Source organism: Aulostomus chinensis, chromosome 4 (assembly GCF_037954235.1).
Source record: "Aulostomus chinensis isolate RoL2024-O1b breed Wild chromosome 4, RoL_Achi_v1.0, whole genome shotgun sequence".
Taxonomy (NCBI): Eukaryota; Metazoa; Chordata; class Actinopteri; order Syngnathiformes; family Aulostomidae; genus Aulostomus; species Aulostomus chinensis.
This window is the reverse complement of record NC_141323.1, coordinates 4,665,151-4,680,660: the sequence shown is the minus strand read 5'-3', so window position 1 is coordinate 4,680,660 and position 15,510 is coordinate 4,665,151. Positions and strand designations below refer to the sequence as shown.

Genomic DNA, 15,510 nt, shown 5'->3' with positions numbered 1-15,510 from the left:
AAAATGGCACCAACTATGGCAGAATGGCTGGCGCACATTTCCCGCCATCATGTATTTCCCGCCAAGATGAAGGCATTTCGGTTCAGTTGAATCAGCTACAGCCAAAGTCTACGTTGACATCAAGGTCACATTGTTAAATAATCTCTGTTCACAAATACTTTCATTTGTATTTTAACTGTAAATATGTACAGCGTCCTCATACTAACTTATTTTGTAGTTTGGAGATAAATGGGTACTGTACAGGAGTTTTTCGTAGTATTTATACTTGATGCATTCTCAGCGCTCGAGGTGGGAGTGCCGGTTTTGCTAGTGCTGTCTGCGTAAAAAACAAAACAAAACCACAACAACAACAACAGAAAAGAGCCTTAGTGTTACAGAGATTAGGGCTAAAACGTTTCTCAAATTATGAAAGTGTTCCTTTTTTAAGTTATTGAAGTTTATAATCGTAAGCTTCCATTTTGGTATTAATCCCTTTTTGTATTCAAAACAGTTTTAGTCTATTTTTGTTCCTATATATAAATATATATATATATATATACACACACACACATACATATATATACATATATATATATATATATATTTATATGCGTTGAATACACGGTAATACAGTATGGAAGTCTCTGAAGCTCATACAGGCAGTCTGACGTCGTGGACACAGAACATTTATTGTTCTCAAGAAACCAAAAATGTTGCGACCCGGAGGGTTTTGCTGATCAATTTCCTGTGTGATGTGTGAATTTGTTGCCAAAAAAAGTAAAAAAAAAAAAAAATAGAAGAAAAAAAAAGTATTTTTATGTGATACATCTGACTGTTATTGGTTTTGCTGTAGTTTGTAGGGAGACGTGCCTGCATTAACTTATTGTAAAGTATTTGCATTACTTTATATTCAAGGAACGAAATTGATTGTGGTAAAGTGGCACATTTTGTGGTGGATACTTGCCTTCTTTTTTTAGTAACATTTTCTAACTTTTGTTTTTGTAGCTGTAGACTTCGATACATTTCATTTTATACTATTGCCTCTTTTTTTTCCTGGGTAGTTTTGGAATATTTCATTTAGTATTTAACTGTAGTAGGGTTTTTTTTCTGTTTTTTTTTTTTGTTTTTTGTTTTGTTTTTTTTTACAAACTGGTCATAAAAATTTTGCTGCAGTTGTTTTTGTAGCAAAGCAAAAAAATAAAAAATACAGTAATGGACATATTTTCCTGTCTTGTGTTAACACCGGGTATTTTAAGATTAAAAATTGTAAACACATTGATCCTGCATTTATTATTCACATCAGGGTTCATACATATTCTTTTACCAATAAATTTTCAAGGCTTGAAGACATTTTTTTTCTTTTCTTTTTTACAAATTAAATATTAACAGGAATTCATGACTTTCCCGCATATATTTAACAAAAATGAATATTGGATTGACTCAAAAAAAAAAAAAACGTATTCAGCTGCATTTGGCACGTCAGATTTTTCTCAAACCACAAAATTACAAGACTTGGAAAATTAATTTTCAAAACTCTGTATCCATCTTTTCATTGAGTTCTGATTTTTTTGTACCCGTCACTTAAATATTTAAAACAACAATATATATCGACACGTGTTTTGTGTCAGACATTAAAGTATCTGAACAGGTCCACCTCCCCGCTCAGATTTGTTTGGTATGACCTGGACAAAACCCCGCCATTCTTAGTCTGTCCACACAGGGGCGCTGTGGCCCCGCAGATAAAAGTTCACACCACTTTTTTTCTACCAGGACGTCGTCGACAGAGCCAGCACACCTGAATGTCCACCTGCTTCTCATCCTCCTCTCAGGTACACAGACATCAGTATTCAGCTGATAAACTCTTTTCATCGCTGTGTTTAAAACGGTGAATGCACAGATTCGTGAGAAATGCCAGTTAATGCTAAATCACTTCTGAAGACATGGCTGCCTTCTTCTTCAGCTTAGCTTGTCTGTGCCACTCACCGGTCACTTTTCGCCCACCTCACTTCATTTCTTTCTCTCTTTTTTTTCTTTTTTCCACCGGGAGTGGGCAGATATTTCTCCCCCGTACGTGTTTTTATTTGTTCATTATACTAAATATCAGATGAAAGTTAGCAAGCGGAGACGGGCAGGGGCCGGGATTTGAACCAGCACTCTCACGTTCCACAAGCATTAAAAAGTAAGGGCGTCTTAGATGCAAATTCAGAGGAAAACTGTAAATATGCTTCATTTCTTCTTTTTACTCAAGCCAGTCTAGCTTTTGTTATTTGAAGCGAGACATTTGGAGAGGTAAAGTAGCTTTATGGGGATTAAATGAGCAGGTAATGGCCCTTCGATACAGAGAGCCACCTTCAAGGCGTACTGAAAGACATCTCCCATCTTTATAAACAATTGGAGCTAATGAAGTCACACACAGCAGAGTGGAACTCCATCGCTCTCCCCCCCTCTTTGTCTGTCTGTCTTCACCTGATACTAATTGTGTGGGGAGGTAAACACAGCAGTGGAGTGGAGAGGACGGCGAGTCAAGCGTGAATATCAATCTCACCACATCAGTGTCATCAGATGACTTTGACTGAGTTGAAGTGGCTCATTAGGGCCGTGGAGCAGTCACATCCAGGTGGAGGAGGGGTGAAGGTACAGGAGCCTGCAGGGCTCACCATAGTTAACAGGTGAATGTGGGAGAGAGAGAGAGAGAGAGACGGGGCTGCGGACAGAAGTGTCACCAGGCTTCGTTCCCACGCGTGTTGGTGCCCAGCCTGGCATGAGGAATCGCACATAGCTGTAAGTGTGTGTGCTGGCATATTCACCTGACGACTGCCAGCACTTCTGAAGCGCGGCTTCAGGAGGCGCCAGCCCCGATTGCACATTAATGTCAGATCTGGCAACTCGTCCTCCACCTCCAACATTTTGGTGATGAGTTGCAAAAAAAAAAAAAAAGTCATCGTCTTGGTACTTTTGACTTTTCTTTGAGTTATAGTCTCTTTCTAATACGATCAAAAATAAGTCCTCAAAAGAACCCCGGAGAGGCCTTGGATGGAGGAGGCAGCTCGTTTTACTGCAACTGCAGCGTGACCTGCAGGCTCCAGGAGGGTGCTTGTCGTGTGTCGCACTACATTCTAACTTTCTATGCAGATCAAATCGAAAGTCACGGATTGATGTAAAAATATCACCCACTCAAATGTCACTGATCGTATCACAGCATCCGACTCACAATTTGAGTTTCCCTCAAAATTATGCAGCCGTGATTGTTGTTGTGGGACAAAAGTTGTTCCCCTCAGTTTATTGAATTTTGAATTTTAAAAAAAATGTCCTTGCAGTTTGGCTCGTGTGTGGTGAGGTACGCTAACCACTTGCCACATTCCGATTATGATTTGCGGGAACATGTTTTTTGTTTTTTTTTCAATGATGGGCTCAAAATAACTAAATTGAGGGGGAAAATTATATTTTAAGTTTGCAAAAGAATAAAATAGAACAGGTTCCACCAAGCAGTTTATTTAGTTATAGTTCTCTTTTGCCGCTGTATCGATCTCTTTATGGCCGTCTTGGGCTTCGGTAGAATTTCACTGAAAAATTCTGGAATTTACTTCACAAAGCTCTTGCATTTTCTTGCCCTTTTGAAAGATAAAATAAAAACCTTCTTGCAACATTACAACATCTTTTAGTTTGAGGAGCACAGGTGTGTTTAGGTGTGTACAGAGTGTGTGCAGGAGTTTATACAGGAGTGTGCAGGAGTTTATACAGGAGTGTATACAGATGTGTGTGCAAGAGTGAGCACAGGTGTGTGTGCAAGAGTGAGCACAGGTGTGTGTGCAGGAGTGAGCACAGGTGTGTGTGCAGGAGTGAGCACAGGTGTGTGTGTGCAGGAGTGAGCACAGGTGTGTTTAGGTGTGTACAGAGTGTGTGCAGGAGTTTATACAGGAGTGTGCAGGAGTTTATACAGGAGTGTATACAGATGTGTGTGCAAGAGTGAGCACAGGTGTGTGTGCAAGAGTGAGCACAGGTGTGTGTGCAGGAGTGAGCACAGGTGTGTGTGTGCAGGAGTGAGCACAGGTGTGTTTAGGTGTGTGCAGGAGTGAGCACAGGTGTGTGCAGGAGTTTATACAGGAGTGTGCAGGAGTTTATACAGGAGTGTATACAGATGTGTGTGTGTGTGCAGGAGTGAGCACAGGTGTGTGTGTGTGCAGGAGTGAGCACAGGTGTGTGTGTGCAGGAGTGAGCACAGGTGTGTGCAGGAGTTTATACAGGAGTGTGCAGGAGTTTATACAGGAGTGTATACATATGTGTGTGTGTGCAGGAGTGAGCACAGGTGTGTGTGTGCAGGAGTGAGCACAGGTGTGTGTGTGCAGGAGTGAGCACAGGTGTGTGTGTGCAGGAGTGAGCACAGGTGTGTGTGTGCAGGAGTGAGCACAGGTGTGTGTGCAGGAGTGAGCACAGGTGTGTGTGCAGGAGTTTATACAGGAGTGTATACAGATGTGTGTGTGTGCAGGAGTGAGCACAGGTGTGTGTGCAGGAGTGAGCACAGGTGTGTGTGCAGGAGTGTATACAGGTGTGTGCTGGAGCGTGTACAGGTGTGTACAGAGGTGTGTGCTGGAGCGTGTACAGCTGTGTACAGAGGTGTGTAAAGGTGTGTACAGAGGTATGTAAAGGCGTGTACAGGAGTGTATACGGGTATGTACCGGAGCGTGTACAGGTGTGAATACGGGTATGTACTGGAGCGTGTACAGGTGTGTACTAGGGCTGCAACTGACAACTATTTTTATAGTCGACTAGTCACCGAATATTGAAACGATTAGTCGACTTATCAGATAATTAGTAATTTCTTCTTAATTTAATTATGTGGCAAATGATAATAAACAAGAAAGATGGGTACAATGAAAAGTACATCTTTTATTAAACATTCATTAATTTAAAATACGTTTGTCAGGCACAGTCTCATAACACTGAAGCTCTCTTTTATAGCGAAAACACGCTTATAAAATGTCCAATGTGTGTCCTAAAAACCGTACTGCTTGAATGTCACTTGAATCTCACCGAGGCGAGTCAGACTCCGTTTCGTTCAACTGCCCGACCTGCTTCCTCTTCAAATGTTCCTGCGTCACCGCCATGACACCAAGGTCTGCTTAGCTAACTTTCCAAGTAGTCTTTTTATTCGCTGTATTCAGGCTAAAATGCTCCCAAACTTTAGAAGTTTTGGTGCGCGTACCTGATGTTGACGCCGCCATTTCTGTATGTTACCGCTCAGAGACAGAGACGCTACTGCGCATGAGCGACTCTCGGCAGAGATGATAATCAAGTGAGATCCTCGCTCTGCTGGAAAAACGCGTCTGGCGACAACAGTCAACGAGGGAATTTATTGTCGACTATTTCTATTATCGATTTTTGTCGACTAATCGTTGCAGCCCTAGTGTGTACAGGAGTGTGTAAAGTATGTATACAGGTGTGTACAGGAGTGAGTACATGAGTGTATACAGGAGAGTGTATACGGGTGTGTAAAGATGTGTACAGGTGTGTACTGGAGCATGTACTGGAGTGTTTCCGTTCCGTTCCATTGGTATAAGTGTTCAATGCTAACTTAGAATCTTAAGAATCAACTTAAAAATCTGAATTCCACTTAAAGGAGCTCTTAATTTTGATTGTTTCGCAACTCAGAAGGGCAGGTCGGAGCCAGAGGAGGTGCTTGACCTTCCTCCTCAGTCGCTCTCGTGGTGGAAGAAGCAGGTCTCCCTCATCTCCTACTGACATGTGATGCTGTCTCCAGCTCTTCCCCGGAGCTGTATGATGTTTAAACTGAATATGTTGAAGAGTTCATATTTTAAGGTGTGACTTTTGCATCATTTAACATAAACACACTCCCCCATATTCAGTTTGACATCTTCAGCGTCTTTGGAAACTTTGGGATCTCAGCGCCGAGTCGGCACCAACTTGAGGCTGACCTTCCTGTGGGTTTATGGAAGAGGTTAAAGATGTTTTTGAGTCAGAGTTTAAGACCAAAATGGTCCTGGAAGAGCACGGAATCTCTTTAAATAAGCTGCAGGGACTCGTCTCATTTGGGACAGAAAGTCCGAGGTGTGTGAGGTGACTCGTAAAGGAAACGCACTCTGAAACCTGCCCCTGCATTAAACATCACGCAAAAAAAAAAAAAATCTCTTTCCATTTTGGAGCATGCACAAAAATATTACCCCCCCTCCCCCCTCTCTCTCTGGGGTCCCTGATAGGTCCAATCTCCAGTGGCTCTGTTCAAAACACTGGGCCAGAATAGCGCAGGCCCTTGGTAGATAAATATTTATGGGGTGCGTCTACTTCTTACCACAGAGGAGAAGTAGAAATAGTGTGTTTCCAAGGTGAGCAAAACAAACAACTTCAAAGGAATTTAAATGCATTGCGTGTATTTTGTGTTGTTTTTTTTTTTTTTTGTCCCACAGTCACATGTTCCGGCGGAGATTACCGTTAGGTTGTTAATGAAGGATGCCGGATGACCTGAATATTTACACAAACACAAGGTTTCTATTCAAGGCTCAGCCGTCACACTGGTAACTGGCAGGAGCCCATCCAAGGGTTAGGATCGCCTCATCTGTTTGGAAAGCACTGATGAACACAGCAGCAGCTCCGTGCTCTCATAACAATGATAATAAAAAATATTAATGATGAATGGAAAAATTAAGAGCCAATGAATCTGCTTACATTCTTTATTTAGTAGTGTGTATATAAATATATATATATATATATATATATATATATATATATATATATATATATATATATATATATATGTATTAGTGCTGTTAGGCGATTAAAAAATCGAATTAATTACAGGATTTGTCTAATTAATCGAATCGATCGCATTTTTAATCTCACATCTGCTTAACGTCCCCAAATGAATAATTAGGATTCTAGGACATTACAAAATTGTAGTGCGTGACTAATCAAATGAATATACTAAAAGAAGAGAAGATCTGAAATCCACATTTTTATTGGTGATTGAATAAAACCTCAGTCAGGGCGTCTTAAGGCGGAGCCTAAAAACAGGCGCTTTGACCAGCGACGCTCGTGTGAAGTGATGAGCCACTGCCTGGGCCAAGTTTAAAATGCTGGAGTCTGGGTAAAATTCACATTGAATTGCCACTCAAGTGTGTTATAATTAAACTTGGGTTAATTTTTATAACGCGTTAATTTGCGGTGTAGTTAATTAGTACTTTTATTGTCTTCAGTGACAGGACAAGAAAGTGTTCTCCTTGGCTCATGTTAGCTGGCCAATTTATCAGTCAGGCCCTAGCCGATACTGATTTATCTTAGCTAGGCTAGCATCTTAGCTGGGCTAGCATCTTAGCTGGGCTAGCATCAGCGGGAGTAAGAATCAGTCAGGCCCTCTTGTTGTGGTTGTTGTTGTTGTTTTTTAATGGATGTACACTTTAACAACTTGTCTGTCTGCCACACAACGGTGAAACATTGTTTTGGTGAATAGGTTCATGTTGTAAACAAACTTATTTAATGCATTTATTTATTTGTTTCATTGTTGTTGTTTTCAAATGATATTTATTACCTGTTTTGACCATGAAATAGCCACAGCTGCTTAACTGGCAATAATCTAAAACAAACAAACAAGGTTCATGTTGTATTTTTATACCAGTGCTCTTCTTTAGTAAGAGAAAAATTCCTCGGCCTTTCACGGCCCGCTAGAGGGCGCCGGCATGGCGGTTGACAACCACTCAAGTACATGATGTTTGTTGTCTTATGGATGCCGGTGGGAGCGGCAGCTGCATTATTCATTGATCAGAATGGACTGTGATCAGAAGCAGCTCCGCTAATGGGTGAGATGAAAGCCGTGAAATGTCAACACTCCTTCGGGATCTGATTTAATCTTTAACAAACTACGCTGGCTTTCGGCGCAGCGAAACACCTTTAGATTATCTGGTGAACTTCCATCTAAATAATGATCTGCTCGTGTCATGATTCAGCCGGAAGCGCTGGCACGGTGACGTCGGGGATTTAGTTGGTTAAGGAGGGCACGGTGGGGAGGGCGGCTTCCTTTTTGATGTGAAAGATAATTACTTGTGTAGTTAAGCTAATTAGCAAAAGTCCAGAATGAAAGTAAATAGGCGAACTGTTGCCGCTGTGGTGGCTCCCACTGTGAGACAAACAGCGTGGGATTTTCCTCTCTGCTGAAATTAGATTTAGGGTGTGTGATTTGGCTCAGGTGAGGATGTCTTCTGGATTCCTTCCCCTCGTGTGTGTGTGTGTGTGTGTGTGTGTGGGGGGGGGGGTTCTTCTTGAGGGGGGATACGGGGACCCCTTTTGGGGGGTTTTTGAGTACACAGATATGTGCTGAAGTGGCTTCATCCCAGCTCTCGTGGAAAAAGAGACTCCACCACCGCTCTCACCGCCATTCCGCTGCATTCCAAGGACACTGTTGTGATTGACGTGGCTTAATGTGCATCTCGCCAGAATTGGATTTGATCCTAGGGGCTCTGCCACAGGGCCCCATGTTAGATTTACACCCCCCTCAACCCCTTGCCCCCCCCCCACCCCCTCTCTCTAGCTCCTATCTTCCCCTCCCTTTCTCTGTCGAACAAATGGAAACAGAATTACCTCTCCTGGAGCGGCTCCCCGCCTGCTCGTTTGCTGCATTGTGGCAAGATCATGTGCGGATCCGTGTCGCTGAGTGGTTGCACGCCACTCGCTCATGTTTTTCGGGGTGATTTGGGAGAGGATTTGAAAGACAGAGGGTGTGTTGACGTGTGTGTGTGTGTGTGTATGTGTGTGTGTTCATTTTGTGTATTTTATGTACAGGTGTGGCGTCTGTGTCCACATGTGCGTGTGTTCATTTTGTGTATTTTATGTACAGGTGTGGCGTCTGTGTCCACATGTGCGTGCCTGTTTATGCGTGAGGATGAGACGGCGGCAGTGGGGGCGCCAGCAGTGGCGTTGATTGTAGACGCACCTGCTGCCACTGAGCTGTAATTTCCCTTGAAGAATTTAGCTGAATAATCGCACTTTCCTCCCCGCTGGCGCCTCGCGCTTCAAAGCACTGATGAGATGAAACAAAACAATGATTTGTGGCGGGCTTGTCAGGAACGCCACACTGCAGCTCTGTCTGTGGCGAGGTTGAGTGGCAACTCCTGGTTTGCAAGGCAGGCAAAACTTTTCCCCACCCCATCTATATGAAGGCCTAATCACATCCACGGATGGCAGCGTGGTGCCAGGAATTAAAGTGGGCTGGAGACGGCTCGCGAGCGGTCTCTCCAGTGACAGCGGCTGTCAGCAGCGGTGTAACGAGACCGTCGTTTATACCCAAGCTACCGTCAATCCCAGAGCTTTCCAGAATAAAGACACTCCGAGTTTGACACCACTGTGATACCATTCAGATCTTTGAAATGTGCAGCGTCGCCTGCCGTGCTCTCAATCTGCAGGCGCAAGAGCAGGGCCCCGTTCTCCTCTGGCTTGTAGATAGCTGACTCTTGTCTCGCACAGATCTGCGGCGTTAACATCCCCCTTGCCTGCCATCCAGGTTTATCCGTTCAGTTGAGGACTGACATTACGGCTACGGCATCCTCCTTATCTCTGTCGGCTGCTCAGGCTGAGGAAGCAAACACAGGCCCAGACAGATTCCTATTTGAACTGAGAAGGAAACAATGGCTTTCTATCTTGGCCCTGAGCGGTGGCGGCGGCGTTGAAACGCTGTCGTTTACCCATTCATCCTCGCACAAACGCCGCGCGACGTGCTGTTACCTCTTCCGAGGAGAAGGCGCAGTGGGTTTCCTCAGTCTATATGTCAGCAGGGTTACGCTAAAACTATCAGGCAGATTTCACCAAACTTGTTGGAGGGGTGTCGTAATAGTCAGCATCGACCTGGTGGATCCAAGCCGTAGAAGGAGCGCCACCTCGTGGCGAGAGGAAGTAAGCCATGTACAGCAACATAATACAAGCATGGGAGTTCTCTTGCACCACCTTGTGGACACAGTCGCTCATATTTGCTACAGATTTGCTACACAGTGCAGCGCTAGCACGCCACCTCTTGCACCGCCCTCGCCGACTGTGGGGTGACCCTGATGAAGGCCTCAAGCTGAAACATGTCTGGCTGGTTACCTTTTTTTCGTTTAACCACAAGTGTTGGACGTATCAGAACTATTCACTGGATTAACCCGACAGCTTTGGCATTGAAACGCTGACAATTTCGACCAAAAGTTCAAGAGAGAGAAAGAAAGAAAGCTAAAATTGCGCTGTGAATTTAAGCTCTAGAACAAAATGTTGTTTTATTTCAGGTTTTAAACTGAGGATGCCTGATGATATCAGCATCTCATTGGGATCACCAGATACTGGTAAAAAAAAATTAAAAATATCACTATGGGTCTGATGGGTGGTATTGATATTTGCCCAGTTTGGCTGGAAATAAAATCAATTTTTAACATTCACAATGATTTCTTGTGTTTTTTTTGGGAGCCTATAAACCTGTTTTTGTACAGATAATATCGACATTGGTATTTAAAGACCAAATCCATTCCCAAATATGGTCGCAGGGAATCATGCACAGAAAATCCAACATCCCTTTTCAAAAATGAGACTTCGAGACGAGGTTATCAGACATTTTTACTCATTCTTGCGCGGTTTATGAAAGTAGTTGCTGAAACTAAACATTTGTGGGATGGATCAATTCAGTTTAAAAACAAAACAAAAACGTAGCGCCACTCCAGATTATTGTTTTTAAGAAAAGCCTCTGTGGGCGTAATTGAGGGTCTTGGTACACTCGCAAACCTCCATGAGAGTGAGGCGGCAGAGCTGGGAATTCCCTCAAAGCTAAGGGTGGCAGTCAGGCTGTTGTTTGATCAAGGATATCTGCCCCCACACAGTCGCCAGTTAGAGGAGGAATAGTGCTCTCTGCTTCTATTTTTATTACTGCCGCGATCCTGTCAAATAAACTCACTAAGTTATCTCGCTCGCTGGCAACAATAAAGCCAGTGCTGCTTCTTTTCCCGCAGGTTTGTGGATTAAGTAAAAGTGATTCTCCCTTCTCTCTCCAGCTCTCCTCAGCACCTTTATTGTGCCTCCTCCTCCTCCTCCTCAGATCAATCCGTTTGCAGGCTGTGCTCTCCTGTAGGGGCCCGTTAACGCCACCAGATATTTCCCCGTCGCAACTGCCTGCTTAAGTGTTTGTGTTCTGCTGTGTTTTTGTTCTCCCACCTACCCACACTCATGCTGTTCGGTGATTAATGTTGAATTTAAGGAGCCGCCAACTTCGCCGTTCTGTTCCTTCCCCCTAACTTCCTTCCTGTCTGTCTTCCTCGCTCTCAGCACCTCCTCCAGTTTCTATTGATTGGAGAAAAGACAGGAGGGACTGGGGCTGACCCCCCCCCCCCCAACCGCTTGACTACAAGTGTATGGCGTATAATTACCTGCAGTGCTTTTTCTCTCTCTCTGTCTCTCCCCCCACTCCTTCCTTCCTCACTTCCCTTCTTCCACTCGTGCTCTGTTAAAGCCGATCCGATAAAGCAAAAAAGCTCAGCTAAATTAAACATGTCAGTTTTTTAATGGAGTTTATTTACTTTTGGTGTGTTTACCTATTAACGTCAGCTACGATTTCATCTGCATACTGGTCGAGTGAGTGAGTGTGTGTGTGTGTGCATGTGTGCGTGCTAAGGCTTTGCCTGGAGGCTTAACCCTGCTCTCTATAATGCATTAGTAGTTGAAAGTGAGGCAGGCAAAGCAAACAAGAGTAAGTCAGCGAGGAAATCTCACCAGCAATATCCATCATGGCGTGCTCCAAAACGGGACACAGGGACAGCCCAGTGGGGATATCGATTCCTTTTAGAGATACAACAAAACAAAAGTAGTGGCTTTGCATGTTGAAGCTCATTAAACAGAAATAATTCAGATTGATGAAAGTATTCCTTCTTTTGCCTTTGGAATTTTCTTTTTTTTTTTTTTTTTTGCAAACGAGCAGCTGGTTTGATGTCCGTTCCAACAAACATTCCTGTTGTCTGCTAAACTCTTGGACATGTACCGAACGTGACCATTTTATGATTCCGTTCGTAATTTTGTAACTCGGCTCCACAAATCAGTCATTTAAGTGGGATTTCACACAACACGCGTGTGGAAATATTTCCGCTAATGAGCTGCATCACAGTTTTGTATTTATTTGCATTTGCCCAACGAAGTGAGAGCGTGGAAGAGGCTCCTGTTCGCTCGAATATTTCCTTGAATTTTCAACTCTGTTCTGTATTGATTTCAGCTTTGCATCCCCCTGCAACGTCGCGCTTATCCATGAACGATAATAGTTACAAGGAGCTGTTGAACTGTTCAGTAAATTTTCACGTTATGCATTGCAGAAAAAAGGGGTGGATGTGCATCAGGTGTGCTTCGATCAAAGGGCTTTTTGTTCTGGCGTCAGAAGATGGCGGTGCAGGCAACGTTACGCGTGGTCACAAGAGAGTAAAAGGAGATGAGCTGTCTATCAGAGAGGAGTACCGACCCTTCAGAGACGAGTTGTCATCGTTCTTTCATGTTAGCAAGAGTTTGGTTTGTTTTACACCGTCTGTAGACGAAGGCAAAGTTTGGGAACGTTCGTGAATGCGGGGGAAAGGAGAAAAAAAATATAAGTGAATTTGAAAATTGGAAATTGAAGCTTTTTTTTTCTTCCATTAACTTTATCGTAGTTTATTTCAAAGTAAGCATCAAAACGCAGAGATGGAAACCCAACGACTGTGAACTCGCACAGAGGAGCATTAATGTACTTTTAATTCTAGCAGCGTTGTTGCTCTGCTGTGGTTGTGAAGCAGGCTGGACTGCTCTGGACCGCTCTGGACTGTTCTGGACCACTCTGGGCTGGGCCAGGCAGCCTGTGGATTTGAAACTGCAGGTTCATCCGTCTGCAGTCTGACAGGGCCTGGCTCACTCCCAGCCTTTAAGCACAACCATTATAGCACCAGTCACCATGGTGATGCCACATGCATGCCTCTTCAAGATACCAGGGAAAGCGCGTGTGTGTGTGTTTGTGTGTGTGTGGCGAGGGCACTATCACTGGCATAATAGCTTGATAAATCATCCACTGGCTGCAAGTTAATGAGCACATGGGAGCGAGTGCAAATACGCTGCCAAACTGAAAACAATTGCGCCGAATTACTTTACCGTGTACAACAAAAATCAATGAAAGGCTGATATATATCTCACGTAGCAGCACTCAAAACGCAACACCGAGAAAGTGCAAGCCTTTGGTTCCTCAAGTGCTTATTTGCATCAGAAAGAACGGGAAGCGAAAGGTCTGCTGAAGGTCAGATTGAGTGGAGAAAAGCAGATGTTTCTTTCCGACTTGTTTGCCTGGAAAAACAAGTTAAAGCGACAAACTGGGGTTGATAGAAATTGGATCAAACAGTCAGGGCTGCCTCTCAGGAGTATGAATTCCATATTCATTAGATTGTAATTCGGGACTACTTTGGACCGTCCCACCTTTTTTTTTTTTTTGAAGGGGAAAAACGGATGCATCAGTGTAATGGTACCTTCTCACCAGAGGAGCCCTTGAGTGTGACAGCAGTGCACGGCGGCGAGATGGGAAGAGACAGGCGCAGGGAGGGGGGGCGGCGGAGAATAAAGTGGAAAGAGTTAGTTAGGTGGTCAAGGCGCCACCTGTGATCCGGGGTATAAGGAAGCCCTCTCATTCCCCGTCCTCTCCTCATCCCTTTGTTTTTTAGGCTCCTCGGAGGATATCGCTGCCGTATTCTTTCAGCGGTAAAATGTCCCCAGGCACAAAGCTATTTCAGATGCTTTACCGGCGGGGCCCAAAGTGATAGAAAAGGCGTAATTTGTTTTGACTTTGCCTCTCACACAAACCAATCTCCCTGTGTTATTTAAGTCAGTGTCTCTCTCTCTCTCTCTCTCTCTCTCTCTTGTTCGCTCGCTCGCTCTCAACAGCATGTGATGGCAAACAACAAATCTCAGGTTGCCATGGATCTCCGCTATTTATAGGCTGAGTCTCTGTATATGCAAACAGGCTTATTTGCTGCTCATCCACCTGCATGCGGGGCTTTAATTGTCTTTTGCATGTTTTGATTCAAGCCCCCCCCCCCCACACACACACACACACACACACACACACACACACACACACACCCCTTATTGTTTGTTTCTATCATGCTGTTGAAACGCTGTCATGGCAGAACTATCGCAATGCGGATTTACTTGCAACCCATTGTTGCTAGGAAATGGAAGAGAGGAGGGAAGAAAAGGGTTTGTAACTTTTGAATTGACTCGAAAAAAATGTATTCATGTTGTATTCCCAGAGCACTCGTATCTGGGCTGGTATGATCCGAGGATAGAGAGAAGGAGAAGAAGAAGCAATAAAGAAAGAGAGAGAGAGACTAGGAATGGCTAGAAGCCTAAAAAACACCTGATGGTCCTGAAATAGAGAGTTTCATTTTGCGAGGTGGGGAAGGATCCAGCCCCCGCCTGTTGGTAATCAGTTCCCTCCAGTGACTTCTGAGCTGCGCTCTTCAGCCACCAGGTGGGAACTGAGAGGGTTCACTCTCAAAGACGCTGCCTAAACTCACGCGAGGAAGCCGCGTTCAGATAAGATGTCAGATTGATAACACATTTGAGTTCGTTTGTGTCTCTTTTAACTGTGCTTGACTGTGTGTGAGTGTGTGTGTGTGTGTGTTCAACCAAAATTCTTGGTGAGGAGTAATTTGGTATCCTCACAGAAAGAGAGAGACATTTGATTTGATGCCCCCCCCCCCCCCACGAAACTGTCAACATCACACCTTCACTTTCTGTCCCAGCCCCCCCCCCCACCCTCCTGACTGCTGCAGTTGTTTCTTTTTTTTCTTTTTTTCTTTTTTTTTTAAGTAGATGGGCCCACTGACCCACGGATCAGTACCATCTGTCAGCCTATCCAGCCCATACATGGAACTGTAAACGTGAACTCAGTTGTCTCATTGTTCATTTTTACATTTGCATACTACTGCCAGTTTAAGCTACTCAACAGGTAGTTGGGGCTGCCGCGTGCCCCCCCCCCCCCCCCACTACTGTTTCCTTGCATTTTAAGCAAGCATTTTATCCAGATAAAACCTACAATTTTGCCGGCTAATGTGAAGCTGTGGCGGCTGTGGACTGGGAGTGTTGACCGGTCACGGTTGCTAGCCTGTCAGGATGCTACGTTCGCTGTCCCTGACCTCACATCTCTGGGGACATGTCATGTTTAACCACTACAGACATTTGAGCCCCACACAAACCTCAGTAGGGTTCATTACAGCCACAGACCATCAGTAACGAACCACCTGGCTGCAGAATGCTAGCAAGTTGGGAGGCCAGGCTAGCGAGCCGCAGTTAGTGCCACTTCCAAAAAATAACCCCATGTTGGTAAATCTCCCCGAAAGTAAATGTGGAGAAACTCAAACCTCATTGAGCCAGGGCCTACTGGTAGCAGAGACGGCTAGCGGTAGCTTACAGCTGCTAGCATGCCGTAGCAGCCCTGTGTGTTTTCCTAAGGTTGCTGTGACTACAGCCATCAACTACAGATTAGCTTCTTTTATTTCATTATGAACTGCT

At 44.3% G+C, this 15,510-nt stretch overlaps 1 long non-coding RNA gene across 5 annotated transcripts in view; it reads left to right on the top strand.

The window, feature by feature from the left end:
- The first annotated feature begins 1,577 nt into the window (after positions 1 to 1,577).
- Positions 1,578 to 15,510, top strand: part of LOC147262366 (uncharacterized) — a 136,250-nt gene continuing 122,317 nt past the window's right edge. For all 5 annotated transcript variants that reach the window (XR_015112539.1, XR_015112540.1, XR_015112543.1 and 2 more), the window contains exon 1: positions 1,578 to 1,808. This is a non-coding gene — a long non-coding RNA (uncharacterized LOC147262366). The remainder of the gene's footprint in view (positions 1,809 to 15,510) is intronic.